The sequence below is a fragment of the Octopus sinensis genome, linkage group LG27 (assembly GCF_006345805.1).
Source record: "Octopus sinensis linkage group LG27, ASM634580v1, whole genome shotgun sequence".
Classification (NCBI taxonomy): Eukaryota; Metazoa; Mollusca; class Cephalopoda; order Octopoda; family Octopodidae; genus Octopus; species Octopus sinensis.
In genome coordinates this window covers 11,824,790-11,838,012 of record NC_043023.1, presented here as the reverse complement: position 1 = coordinate 11,838,012, position 13,223 = coordinate 11,824,790, and the positions used below count along the sequence as shown (strand labels likewise).

Here is a 13,223-nt window from a genome sequence, read left to right as displayed (position 1 = left end):
AACTTGTCACAAATGTACTCAGACAAGGGAGAAACCATATCACTGTGATATCTGGTAAATCATTCTCTCAAATGAATTCCTTGACGAGACAAACAGACACATCCTGGAGAGAAGCCATAACTACCTTTGGTGATTCATTTTCTGAAAATGGTGTTTTAACAATATATGAACATGTTCATTTGAGAGAGAAGCTATATCATGGTTATGTCTGTGGTACATCATTCTCTCATAGACCTGACTTAACTTTACATCAAGGCATTCATACAGTAGAGAAGCTAATGTCAGTGTGACATTAGTGGTAAACTATTCTCCCCAAAAAGCCACAGGTATTCACACACAAGTCTAAGTGAATCAATGTCGGAATGGAGTTTTGTCAGTGAGCAGGTCGCAGTCTCAAAGCGATGAAAATATTTTGATAAATTAAAATTAAATGTTGAAGTGAATCTAACGCTTTTTGTGTGTTTCTTAAATGGCTTAGAAACAACTTCCATGCTGCAATTGTTTTCGTTCCAGCACACGATCTCAGATCAGGTCACTTGCTATGCAAGTACATCTCCGTAATTGAGTTCATTTTTTTTGCTAAAAGACTTGTTTTTTCCCGTCATCTGTAAAAATATTGACTCTGATATAACTTAATTAATGAAAATGTCTGCAGTTAGATTTCGAGAAATTTGTTAATAAAGAATAACGAATAAAAAATTAGACCAAACATTTTGTGTTTGTTTTGTTAATCTATATCTAGGCCTAGGAGTGGCTGTGTGGTGAGTAGCTTGCTTACAAACTACATGGTTCCGGGTTCAGTCCCACTGCTATAGTCTTCTACTATAGCCTCAGGTTGATCAAAGCTTTGTGAGTGGATTTGATACACGGAAACTGAAAGAATCCCAACGTATATATATATGTATGTGTTTGTCCTCACCAACATCGCTTGACAACTGATGCTGGTGTGTTTACGTCCCTGTAATCTAGCGGTTCGGCAAAAGACACCGATAGAATAAGTCCTAGGCTTACAAAGAATAAGTCCTGGGGTCGATTTGCTTGACTAAAGGTAGTGCCCCAGCGTCGTCACAGTCAAATGACTGAAACAAGTAAAAGAGTAAACTTCGCGGTTCGACAAAAGACACTGGTAGAATAAGTACTAGGCTTACAAAGAATAAGGCCTGGGGTCAAATTTCTCTACTAAAGGCGGTGCTCCAGCATGGCCACACTGACCTCTCGGTACCTTGAATAAGTGATGAAACGAGACAAATGTAGCCAGTCAGCATCGCCATCTATTGGAGAATTGATGAAATACAATCGTTTAAAGGGAAATAACCTCTTCAGCACTTCAACCTCGAAAATATTAATCACGGTGATTAATTAGCAGTTAATTAGTCGTTGTTAATATCTGAATACGGTAAGTCGGCAAACATTGACGTTAATAATATTACTAATAACAATGTAAAATAATAGAATTATGTGAACCTCTCGGTGTGACAGTGTTTCGAAGCAGAACCATAACATTAGGAAAATATAATTTGCTCGTCTTAATTAATAATTTCCAAACTGAAATGTTGATCTGTTGTTTATGAAATCCTAAGACCGACGGTTACGTGTGATATAAAGCCAGTTATTTTATGAAATGAGAGTAAATCGGCGCAGTTAATTAGTAAAATGAGGGGAAATCGATTGAAGAATACCTCATTAATTAACATTGTCCTGTTGTTAATTAGACACTGATAAAACGGTAAGTGGAGACGTATTTGCTTGAAGGTTACTTTAATTATAGGAATGATGATGGTATAACTACAGATTTCTGTCAAAGTAAAGCCTTTGACGCGAGCAAAACAGAAAAAAAAGGAAAGTAATGCAATAGGTGCAGAAAAAAACGAATATGAAAGGGGAAAAAGTGCGCGCTGGTGAACGAGGGTCCGGGGATAGGATTCGGGAATGTTCCAAGTCCTCTCACCGATTCCCCGTTCGTCGACGAAAACTTTTTTTCTGTATATTCGTTTACTACACATTATTTTACACTATTTTTGGCGTAACTTCGGTATACGGCCCGGAAATACCGGATACATTTCAAGAAAGTGTTTTTTACATATATATATATATATATATATACATATATATATATATATATATATATATATATATATATATATATATATATATATATATATGGGGGGTTAGGGTTTCTGTTATCTCCAGAAATGTAAACAAAGCCACTAACGGGACATATACCTTTGGATTGCCTTATATATTTTTTTCAATTTTTTGACGGAGGTGGATGGTGTACGGACTCGGATAATTCACGTGATCCAGCAACTCCACTTCGACACCCGGTCACAAAAATGAGGGAAGAAATAGTGTAACGGGTGTAAAATAACGTGTAGTAAACGAAATGAAAAGAGATAATTCGCGCGTTCCAGTTACCCCACTTCGACACCCGGTCACAAAAAGGAAAAAAAAAGTGTAAAATAACGTGTAATAAACGAATATAGAAAAAATATGCCTGCTGGCGAACGGGGGGTGGGGAGAGGACTCGGAAAATTCACATCGGGAATGTTCCAAGTCCTCTCACCGATTCCCTGTTCGTCAGCGAAAATTTTTTTTCTTCATATTCGTTTACCATACATTATTTTACACCTAGTATACTATTTTGTTTGATGGGTGTGTGTGGGGTGCGGACTCGGATAATTAATGGATGACGGTGTTGATGTAAGATTTGCAATGTTGAATTACTATATCATTTATCTTATACTCTTTATCTCAACTGCTTCTTTTCTTATTTCAGAATTTCCCACCTTGTTGACGTCAAAGAAATTACTTCATTCAGATGTGCCTCTGATGTTTTTATCAACTTTCATCAACTAAAGGAAGACGATATATTTATAAGGAGCATTCATCAATACATCAACCTCTTTACATAAAACATATTCATAGGAATTTAAAAGACACTTTCATTGTTGCATGTACGATAAATTATTCTCTGATAATGAATCGTTTAACTAAACGCAAAAACCCTGATGCAGTAGAGAAACCATATCGCTGTAATATTTGTGGTAAATCATTCTCTCAATGTGGTTCCTTGACTGTACACAAACGTACACATACAGGTGAGAAGCCATATGAATGTGATATCTGTGGTAAATCATTCTCTCAAACTGGTTCCTTGACTAACCACAAACTTACACATGCAGGCGAGAAGCCATATCATTGTGATATTTGTGGTAAAACATTCTCTCAAATAAGTAATTTGACTCATCACAAACGTATTCATACAGGAGAAAAGCCATATCATTGTGATATCTGTGGTAAATTATTCTCTCGAAATAGCATTTTAACTTGTCACAAAAGTGTTCATACAGGGGAGAATCCATATTCTTGTGATGTCTGCGGTAAATCATTCTTTTATAATAGTCAGTTGACTTATCACTTACGTATTCACACTGAGGGAAAACCTCATCACTGTGATATCTGTGGTAAATCATTTTCTCGAAATAGCATTTTAACTTGTCACAAAAGTGTTCATACAGGAGAGAAGCCATATTCTTGTGATGTCTGCGGTAAATCATTCTCTTTGAGTAGCCATTTGATTCGTCACGAACGTATTCATACTGGGGAAAAACCATTTCAGTGTGATATTTGTGGTAAATCGTTTTCTCGAAATAGCGTTTTAACTTGTCACAAAAGTGTTCATACAGGAAAGAATCCATACCCTTGTCATATCTGTGGTAAATCCTTTTCTTGTAATAGTGTCTTGACTGTCCATAAACGTGTTCATCCAGGAGAGAAACCATTTCATTGTGACGTTTGTGGTAAATCATTCATTGAAAGTGGTAACTTCAATAAACACAAGCGCATTCATCCTGGGGAAAAACCATATCACTGTGATATCTGTGGTAAAGCATTTTTTAGAAATAGCGATTTAACTAGACACAAGCGTGTTCATACAGGAGAGAAGCCATTTTCTTGTGATATCTGCGGTAAATCATTCTCTCACAGAAGTACCTTAACTAAACACAAGTTCGTACATACAGGAGAGAAGCCATTTGATTGTGATGTCTGCGGTAAATCATTCTCTCAAAGTGGTAACTTAACTAAACACAAGTTGTCACATACAAGAGAGAAGCCATGACATTCCAATACCTGTGGTAATTATTTTGGGAAATGGTATTTTAACTATACACGAACATGTCCATATTAGACAGAAACTGTCATTGTGATATCTCTGCTAAATCTTTCTCTCGTAGATCTATCGTATATTTCTGGTGTATAAAATGACAGTGTGAGCTATACTTGCTGTATAACACTACCCCAAGTTTCCATGGGAAGTATCTGAAGCCCCTAAGGCATGAACTTCATAGGTAAAGGGGTCAGGTGAGCTGTACTTTCCCCGGTGACCCCTCAAACCTCTGCTTTTCTTGTGTTTCAGTAGCATTTTTAAATGTTTCAATCAGTAAACTTTGTATGCAATAATTCTAAAGTCTTTGTTGTTTGAAAATTAGTAAATTAGTTTCTGAAAAAAGCGCTTTAACAATTCAGAAAGTTATTCATAAGGGAGAGAAGCCATAGCGTTTTGATATCTGTAGTAAATTAGTTTCTGAAAATAGTGTTTAACAATTCAGAAAGATATTCATATGGGAGAGAAGCCTTATCATTGTGATATTTGTGGTTAATCATTTTCTGAAAATATCGTTCTAACTTGTCACAAATGTACTCATCCAAGGGAGAAACCATATCACTGTGATATTTGGTAAATCATTCTCTCAAATGAATTCCTTGACAAGACAAACATAGACATTCGGATCTTTTCGGTTTGAATGGCAGTTTTTTTAAAATAATTTCCACGTAACTAAACACTTTTAAACATCATATACTGGTAGAATGTGTTTATAAAACATCTCTTTCTCTTGGCTTCATTAAGAAAGCTCTATGGTTTGTAAGATATTTGTTTTTTTTTTTTCAATTTCAACCAATCACTGACGTCTATTGAGGTGAAAACATTCTGTGCCTTATGAATATATCCCTCGTTTAAGAAACAGATTGGGTTTATTTACATTTCCGAAGAAAAAAAGTTACCCTTCCCATCACCCCTAACTATAACCCTACCCTAAAACAGATTGAAATGCAATAGATCGATACTAGTGTCATAACTATGGGTGACAATTGCATATGACACCACTAGAAAGAACTGCCGGTCAAACGGAAATGATCCGACGTATTCTGGGGAGAAGCCATAACTACCTTTGGTAATTACCGGGTATAATAATTATAATAATGAAATTAATGTATACAGTGCTCAGGTGCACCACAACTTGTCAAAAAGTGTGTATAAAGCATAAGCAGTAATGTACAAATGTCTGGGAAGTGAACAGTGTATGAGTCATATACATGCTTGCTTGTGTGTATGGAGGGGAGAAAGATCAGGTGTAGTGTTGGCGAATCTCAGAAAGCATGGAAGTTTTGAAGGATGCAGTGCTCCGACAACTAACAACTGATGCTGGCAGTTTTTTCCATGCTTCAGCAACTCTTAGCGTGAAAAAGTGTTTCTGAAAGTCATGGAAGGAGCTGTTGTTTTCTGACTTTGTAAATATGTCCACGGGTGTTAGACAGGTGGAGTTTTGAAAAGTTATTGTTTGTACGATGGTCGATAATTTTATGGGTATCTGCTAAGTCAGCTGCCAGACGTCGGAGTTTCAGTGTGTCCATGCCCAGGGAAGTAAGGCGTTCAGAATATGGCAAACGCCTGATGGAGGGTGTTCTTTTGGTTGCACGTCGCTGAACAGCTTCCAGACAGTTGATATCCTGGGCAAGATAGGGGTTCCAAACTGGTGATGCAAATTCCAGGTGTGGTCTTACCATAACTATATAAAGCCGCAGATAGATAGCCGGAGAGCGTAAGTGAATCAATGTCAGAATGAAGTTTTGTCAGTGAGCAGGTCGCAGTCTCAAAGCGCCGAAAATATTTTGATAAATTAAAATTAAATGTCGAAGTGAATCTAACGCTTTTTGTGTGTTTCTTAAATGGCTTAGAAACATCTTCCACGCTGCAATTGTTTTCGTTCCAGTACACCAACTCAGATCAGGTCACTTGCTATGCAAGTACATCTCCGTAATTGAGTTCATTTTTCCTGCTAAAAGACTTGCTTTTTCCCCGTCATCTGTAAAAATATTGACTCTGATATAACTTAATTAATGAAAATGCCAGCAGTTGGATTTTGAGAAATTTGTTAATAAAGAATAAGGAATAGAAAATTAGACTAAGCATTTTGTGTTTATTTTGTTAATCTCTATCTAGGCCTAGGAGTGGCTGTGTGGTAAGTAGCTTGCTTACAAACTACATGGTTCTGGATTCAGTCCTACTGCGTGGCACCTTGGGCAAGTGTCTTCTACTATAGCCTCGGGCCAACCAAAGCTTTGTGAGTGGATTTGGTGGACGGAAACTGAAAGAATCCCATCGTATATATATATATATATGTATGTGTTTGTCCCCACCAACATCACTTAACAACCAATGTTGGTGTGTTTACGTACCCGTAACCTAGCGGTTCGGCAAAAGACACCAATAGAAGAAGTACTAGGCTTACAAAGAATATGGCCTTGAGTCGATTTGCTCGACTAAAGGCAGTGCTCCAGTCTGGCCACAGTCAAATGACTGAAACAAGTAAGAGAGTAAACTTAGCGGTTCGACAAAAGACATCGATAGAATAAGTACTAGGCTTACAAAGAATAAGGCCTGGGGTCGATTTGCTCAACTAAAGGCAGTGCTCCAGCATGGCCACAGTCAAAGAGACACTGATCTCTCTGTACCTTAAATTATTGATGAAACGGGACAAACCCAGGCTGATAAGGCTGTTGTTTACGGGCTTTACTGAGGCGCGGACATTCCATCTGGCTGCTGATAGAGCTCGGCGTGACAACATTATCAACTTTAGAACACGTCCTGGCCTACCACCCGATGTATGCCGAAAGCTAAGATCCGTGGCTTCCCTAAATCGCAACTCTGTGCCACGGGAGAGTTTTAGCCTCCGCGATGATGGGCAGATCTGGAAATTTGTCAAGTCTGGTGAGTCGTGGATAAGGGATGCCAGTTGGACTGAGCAGACTACACCCACAACAACAACTGGCAATGCAAAAATCTTGGAAAACTAACCAAGAACAATCAGCCATCCCCTGTATATCATCATCTGAAATCCAGATATAAACTGCTGTCCTTGAATGCCCGTAGTTTATGCAACAAGGTGCATCTTTTTGTCTCCTACGTCAAAAGTATCAACCCAGATTTTAATCACAGTCACGGAAACGTGGGTACACTCTGCACTCTGTGATGGAGTTTTCAGCATAACCGGCTACAAACTGTTCCGCAAAGACTGCATTAATCGCTGTGGAGGGGGTGTGATGATTTATGTTCGATCAAGTCTATCGGCAATCCCCTGTGATGATTTGAACCAATCTCAGCAGGAGGTATTTTTCTGCCATATACACTTGACCATGTCAGCACTTCTGCTCGGAGTCGTTTACCGTCCTCCAAATTATCGCCAAGACGCACAGCTTTTTGATATCCTCAGGGTGGCTGCCATGAAAACAGCCACATATGTGTATATTGCGGGGGACTTCAATTTCCCTGAGATTGACTGGGAGGCCTTCCGTTGGCCGCAAAGCGCAGACAATTTCCTTGAACTGGTGCTGAATTCAAATTGGTCCCAAGTTGTTACCTCCACCACAAGGGGTAACATCACTTTGGATCTGCTACTTACCGCTTCTCCTGAAACAATCATTAGTGTCGCTACCGAAGAACCTTTAGGTGACTCTGATCATTCCATGATCATGGCCGACTTGTCTCTGATTGGTTGTAACAAAAAACACAACCATCTTCAGACTGCCCGCTTTGACTGGAATAAAGCAAACTGGAGCTCTTATTGTACTGAGCTGCAACACCCAAACTGGCGTGAATTTTATGCCTCTGGAGATGTGGACACTATACTCCAGAACATTCTGAATTCAATATGGGCAGCATGTGCAGCATTAGTACCACGCAAGCACAAAAAACCACCCAATAGTGCAATTTGGAAGACTGCAGCAGTCCGACTTGCCAGGAAAGAATGCCGTAATGCTGAACAGGAATACAAATTGCACAAATCAGAGAGCAACAGGAAAAAGCGCAATAGGTCAGCCAACCACCTCAAGCAGATGACAAAAAAGGCAGTGCTTGAATCTGAACAACGCATTGCAGCTAACCCTGACAGCAAAGTTTTCTGGAAGTATGTGCACTCAAAGCAGAGACCCCACTCTCCAGTTGGTCCCCTTCGCAATCCCCACACAGGACAGATTACTGGCAATCCCGAAGAATGTGCAGAAATCATTGCTGGATGCTATGCCGGCATCCTTACTGTCGAAGACCAAAATGTTCCATCTTCATCACCACTGACACCGGACTCTATATCTACTATGCAATTTACACCAGCAATGCTGCAACGCCAACTAAAGAATAAACGCAATTATGCCTCTCCTGGCCTCGATGGTGTTACATACCTACTTCTCAAACGCAGTGGGTACTTTCTTCTAAGACAACTTTCTCTATTCTTCCAATTCTGTCTTGACAATGGTGTGTTACTCCAGAACAGTGGAAAACTGCCAGTGTCATCCCTCTGTTCAAAAAGGCGACCGCACATCGCCTGTCAACTATCGTCCCGTCAGTCTTACTAGCTGCATCGCCAAACTGATGGAATCCTGTATCAGAGAAACCCTCTGGAACTTCTGGAAGTCTCACAGCCTCATCCAGCTGTCACAATTTGGATTTATTCCTAACTCCAGCTGCTGTAATCAACTCATCGAGTTTCTTGAGGACGTTACCCAAATCACTGATCGCGGATCCTGGGTGGATGTTGTTTACCTGGACTTTGCTAAGGCTTTTAACTCTGTGCCACACAAAAGACTTATGGTGAAGCTTTCTGCGTTGGGTGTAATAGACGAACTCTTTAACTGGTTGAAGTCCTTTATTTTCGGCCAAAAAGAGGTTGTAACAGTTCTAGGACAGCACTCTTCGCCCTATGAGATGACATCTGGTGTACCACAGGGATCTGTTCTTGGCCCCCTTTTATTTGTTGCATATGTTAATGACATAGATGCCAACTTAAAGAATGCCACAGTGCTGAAATATGCAGATGACATCAAGCTGTACCTCGAAATAAAGAGGTAAAATCCTGTACACTATAGATCTCTATTGCAAGCAGACCTGGACACAATGCAGCAGTGGATCATGGACTGGCAACTCAAGCTGGCTGTGGACAAATGTACCACCATGCATTTTGGGAGGAGAAACCCAGCGTCTACCTACTCCCTCCACAACACTAGTCTCAAAAAGTCTTCATGTGAACGTGACCTGGGTGTTATTGTCGACAGCGATTTGCGTTGGACAAAACACATCGCTAAAATTGTCAAGATGGCTGGGGGTGTCTTGGCATCACTCACCAAATCCTTTGTGAGCCACTCTCCGGCTATCTATCTGCGGCTTTATATAGCTATGGTAAGACCTCACCTGGAATTTGCATCACCGGTCTGGAACCCCTATCTTGCCCAGGACATCAATCGTCTGGAAGCTGTTCAGCGACATGCAACCAAAAGAATACCCTCCATCAGGCATTTGCCATATCCTGAACGCCTTACTTCCCTGGGCATGGACACATTGAAACTCCGACGTCTGGCAGCTGACTTGGCAGACACCCATAAAATTATCAACCATCGTACAAACAATAACTCTGAGCACCTTTTCAAACTCCACCCATCTAACACCCGTGGACATATTTACAAAGTAAGAAAACAGCACAGCTCCCATGACTTTAGGAACAACTTTTTCATGCTAAGAGTTGCTGAAGCATGGAACAAACTGCAGGCATCAGTTGTTAGTTGTCGGAGCACTGCATCCTTCAAAACTTCCATGGTTCCTGAGATTCGCCAACACTACACTTGATTTTCTCCCCTCCATACACACACAAGCATGTATCTGACTCATACATTGTTCGCTTTCCAGACATTTGTACATTACTGCATGTACTTTATATGCACTTTCTGACAAGTTGTGGTGCACCTGAGCACTGTGTACAATAATTTCATTATATTATAAATGTAGCCAGTCAGCAGAGCCATCTATTGGAGAATTGATGAAATCGTTTAAAGGGAAATAACCTCTTCAACACTTGACCCACGAAGCATCGAAAATAGTAATCACGGTGATTAATTGCAGTTAATTAATCGTTGTTAATATCTGAATACGGTAAGTCGGCAAACATTGACATTAACAATAATACTAATAACAATGTAAAATAATAGAATTTTGTGAACCTCTCGGTGTGACAGTATTTCGAAGCATAACCATAACATTAGGAAAATATAATTTGCTCGTCTTAATTAATAATTTCCTAATCTTAATTAATAATTTTAAAACTGAAATGTTGATCTGTTGTTTATGAAATCCTGAGACCGACGGTTACGTGTGATATAAAGCCATTTATTTTATAAAATAAGAGTAAATCGGCGCAGTTAATTAGTAAAATGAGGGGAAATCGATTGAAGAATATGTAACGTGAAAGGATCTATCATCGAAGCACTGGAAGGGTGTCGAGATCCTTTCTAGTCACATACAAAATTCTTGCAGAAAACAAACAGACGAAACTCAAGTTAAAGGTGAACAGACAACTTGGCTTATTGATTCATGGTTGTACGTTGTCTGATGGGGGAATAGACAGCCTCTGATATACTGCTGGTGTTGGTCGTTGAGGTTGGTTGAAGCTGGTGTGTGGCTGTCAGAGCCAGGGAAACCGTGACCGATCGCAGTGCTGTCTTGAGCCGAGGAGAGAGATTTGAGGTTCGCGGGCTCGAGAGATGTTTTCCCGCACATGCGCATGGGGAAGACTTCCGGTGGCCACCCGGAAGTAGTCCCATTCTGCGCATGCGCGCCGAACCCTACACAGTAGCATCACTACAGGGCCCCCCTCCGAGTGCGAAGTACGGCAACCAGAATATTGTGGTGGTGCTGCAGAAAACAGAAGGCTTGCCGATCTCCCAGAAGACTTGGTACATACTATTATACAATAAGAAACATTTTAAAGTTAAATGTAAATTGTTTTTGAAAGTTTCTTGGGCCAATGCACTGTTCTGCCCGATTTTGTAACACACGGTGTGCTCGGGGCACCCGTTGACGGCGAGGGTGGTGTTGTAGGAGCCGGTGAAGGCAAAGGCGTCTGTGCAGGTGAAGGTGTTTGTGCAGGTGAAAGTGTTGTTAAAGGTGCATAGGTGGGTGTGTCAAGGTTGTCATCAAAAGATGAAGACGTCTCAAAATGTGCCTTTTTTAAACGGTCCACGGAAACGGTCTCCGAACGACCATTTATCTCAATCGTGAAAACCTTTGGTGTGCGAGAAAGCACACGAAAAGGTCCTTTATAGGGAGAAACAAGTGGGCCCTTCACAGAATCGTCCCGAACAAAAACATGCGACCAGGTGTTCATATCCGGTGGAAGATGGGACGGTGGAGATTGCTTTCTGGGAAGCATGGGCGGAAGGTTTGAAAAATATTCCCGCAGTCTGGTGACATAGGTCGCCGGATCATGGGGCGGGGAAGTGTCTGGCACCAACATCGTACCGGGCAATGCCAGTGTGGTACCATACAGCAGCTCTGCAGCAGAAAACCCCAGGTCTGCCTTGACAGCAGTCCGACAGCCGAGAAGCACAATGGGCAGAAATTCGATCCAGGACTGTGGGTCCGAAGAGGCACGAAGAGCGGCCTTGAGCTGTCTATGGAACCGCTCAACCAATCCATTAGACGCTGGATGGTAGCTTGTGGTGTGGATATGGTGCATACCCAAAATTCGCGAAATAGCGAGGCCTCAAACTGTCGTCCACGATCAGTTGTCAATCGGGACGGGACTCCGAAGCGAGAAATCCAGTTTGAAACGAAAGCTCGCGCAACAGTCTCAGCAGAAATGTCTGCTATCGGAATGGCTTCTGGCCAGCGGGAGAAACGATCGACACAAGTTAATAGATAAGAGAACCCGCGACTCACAGGCCATGGCCCAACCAGATCGATGTGGACATGGCGAAAACGGGCCTCCGTGGGGGGAAATTTTCCAAGCGGGGCAGCGTTGATGGGTCTCAGGCACCAGTGGCCTGGGAGATCCAGTTGAAGTGTCACAAAGAATGGTGCCTTCGGCTGACGGAAGCGGAAGGTAGGAAAACTGGCAACAGGAGAACCTGGGAGAAGTTAAATCTAACGACGCCAAAGGTGGCTGCTCCTGCGATATGGCAGCTAAGTCGATAGCAGCAGGAGACGAAAGGGTGCAAACTGGAAGGCGAGAGAGAGCGTCAGCAGGAACGTTCTCTTTTCCAGGTATGTGTCGAATGTTGCAAGTAAATTGAGAGATAAAATCTAGGTGCCGAAAAGCACGGGGCGAGAGTTTGTCCGTTTTTGAAAACAGGGCAAACGTAAAGGGCTTGTGATCCGTATAGATCACAAAATCTCGCCCTTCAAGTTGATGCTGGAAATGACGAACCGATAGATAGATCGCTAGGAGCTCACGATCAAAGGTGCTGTATCGTCGTTCAGCTGGTTGCAGTTGACGGGAAAAGAAGGCTAGAGGTCGAACACGGTCATCCACTGTGTGTTGTAACACAGCGCCAATCGCAGTGTCCGATGCGTCCACAGTCAAAGAGAGAGAAGCACCAGGAACTGGATGTGCAAGCAAAGAAACAGAAGCCAGCTCCTTCTTAATGGACTCAAAGGCTGTCACTGCCTCAACAGAGAGGGTGACTTGACTGTCCTTTCTATGAGAGTCCTTTAACAGCCTGGTGAGAGGTAGCAGCTTATCTGCACAACCGGGAATGAAGCGTCGGTAGAAATTGACCATCCCTAGATAATGCCTGAGCTGGCGCAAGGAAGTGGGGGGTGCGACGCGTTGAATGGCATCGACTTTTGACGAGAGGGGGCTGATTCCAGTCGAATCAATATGATGCCCTAGAAAATCTAGGGAAGAGCGTCCGAAAACACACTTGTCGGGGTTTATGCGTATGCTATACGCGCGAAGACGCTGGAAGAGTTGAGAAAGGTGCCGGAGATGATTTTCTCGTGTGTCGCTCGCAATGAGTATGTCATCGACATAGGCAAACACAAAATCAAGACCGCGGACAACCTCATCAATGAAACGCTGGAAGGTGCTAGTAGCATTCCGCAAACCGAAACTCATGTA

At 41.8% G+C, this 13,223-nt stretch overlaps 2 protein-coding genes, 1 long non-coding RNA gene and 1 pseudogene across 3 annotated transcripts in view; all 4 read left to right on the top strand.

The window, feature by feature from the left end:
* LOC115225439 (early growth response protein 1-like) overlaps window positions 1–13,223 on the top strand; it is a 424,836-nt gene that overhangs the window by 236,899 nt on the left and 174,714 nt on the right. The window lies entirely within an intron of this gene.
* LOC115225462 (zinc finger protein 208-like) overlaps window positions 1–13,223 on the top strand; it is a 524,237-nt gene that overhangs the window by 367,927 nt on the left and 143,087 nt on the right. The window lies entirely within an intron of this gene.
* LOC115225040 overlaps window positions 1–13,223 on the top strand; it is a 336,418-nt pseudogene that overhangs the window by 255,926 nt on the left and 67,269 nt on the right.
* Window positions 4,942–13,015, top strand: LOC118768248. Its single transcript, XR_005004077.1, has 3 exons — window positions 4,942–5,245; window positions 12,337–12,341; window positions 13,005–13,015. It is a non-coding gene; the product is annotated as an uncharacterized LOC118768248 (long non-coding RNA).